Below are 1,861 nucleotides of genomic sequence, written 5' to 3'. Positions count from 1 at the left end.
ATCTTATGTATTCTTTTATAACATAGCAACTTACATGACCATTACTAACAAGTTGACGCAAAGATTGCATATGGTCTTAATTTTAGATGCTTTTTTAAATTTTTATTTTGAAAGCTTCCCTCATTTAAGCGGGAGTCTATTGATCCTAAGTTTGGGTCTCTAGTGTATATAGAGTAGTGATGTGGTAAGATGGTAAGCTTAATTTCTCAACACGAGCTAGTCATTGTATACAATTGGATTTAATCCAATGATTATATTTGTTAGTTGATTATTTAATTAATTAGAAGCGGATCCCACTATTATTACATCTTCAACTAGAATTAATCTCCTCGTAAGATTTGCTAACAGCTCATCTCTTTTTTCGTTTCCCCCACACCGCTTCATGTTTCTATGCCGAAGTTCTCCACGCGGGTGAAGATGCTGCCAATTAACTCTGGTGTCCTTAAACAATTGGTTAAAAAAATAATTTAAAAATTAAGGTTGAAAAGGAAAATTGTAGTAGGTCCACTACAAATCATATAAGAAATCTTTACATGCGAGCAGGAAGTTCTGACCGCTTATGGGGGCATGAACTTCACAACCCGCTCCCCCTATAATGCCCATTAAAGGATCAGATCGTGTGTTCGTATATAAGTGGTTTTAATAGAATAAGAACTCAGTTAATTGTGCGGATCCCACGGATGGAGAACTGGGTCTAGTTATGGAGCTATTTTCTGGTTGGTAAAAACTGGGACAAAAATGGTCTAGTTTTTTTAGTTCAAATTCGGGGTTTAAACCCTTTTAGTTTTTAACCAATGAAGAGCTACTGAGCTAGTCCGAAACTACACTGGTTCTTGTGAAGAAACCAATTTTAAAACTAGATTGGCAAAAAAGACCCTAAAAGATAGAAATCCGAGTACGGTTTCTCTCAGAACAGGTCACATGCGACGGCCGGTATTGAACCGTTAGCTGCACAAAATAGGGGGGCAAAAATGGAATTAGCCCAATTGCCAAACAGACCCTAAAAGATAGAAACCCGAGCACGCTTTCTCTCAGAACCGGTCGCATGCGACGACCAATATTAAGCCGCACAAAACAGGGGGACAGAATTGAAATTGACCCAGTTGCCAAACAAGTCCTAAAACATAGAAATCCGGTCAGCCTTTCTCTTAGAACCGATCGCATGCGACCACCGACGCTGAGCCTTCAGCTGCACAAAATAGTGGGGAAGAATTGAAATTCTACCCAACCGGTCCCAGGATGTGTTTGTGTAGAAATCCCAGTTTTCGTGCTATTTCTATTTAAAACTAGGACTCGTGCGTTGAACATCACGGAAAATAAAAGCTCAACAGGTCAGAAGCAATGATTGCGATCTATATATAATATTGTGAATCACTTATGCCACAACCCAGCATCAGTACGAAAACATCATGTAACGCAAATACTTATTTAAGTCACCTGTTCTCCCTTTTCTCGCTATTTGCCTTCGGCGGTTGTTGGTTAAGGGCATGTTCGTTTGCCTAAAAAAAGAGGGAAATCAAAGAAATGAAAAACTATTAAAATGAAGAATTGTTTTTGGAGTGTTCGGTTGGCTAAAAAAGAAGGAAATTAAAGAAATGAAATTGAAATGATGTTAGTTGTCACCTTATTATTGGATGATGTTTGTAATTTTTTAAGAAAACTAGTTTTGGAGTGTTCGGTTGGCAAAAAAAAAAGGAAATGAATTATAAGAAACCTATTTCCTGTAGTTTCTTGTTTTCTTTTGTTCGGTTCATTCTTAAAAATAAGAAATGAAATGAGATGAGATGAGTTGTCATTGTATTATTGGGTGATGTGAAGAAAGATTAAGAAAAGTGTTTTCATAACTTTTTGGGATGAAAAT

The sequence above is a fragment of the Asparagus officinalis genome, chromosome 1 (assembly GCF_001876935.1).
Source record: "Asparagus officinalis chromosome 1, Aspof.V1, whole genome shotgun sequence".
Classification (NCBI taxonomy): Eukaryota; Viridiplantae; Streptophyta; class Magnoliopsida; order Asparagales; family Asparagaceae; genus Asparagus; species Asparagus officinalis.
This window is presented reverse-complemented; position numbering follows the sequence as displayed.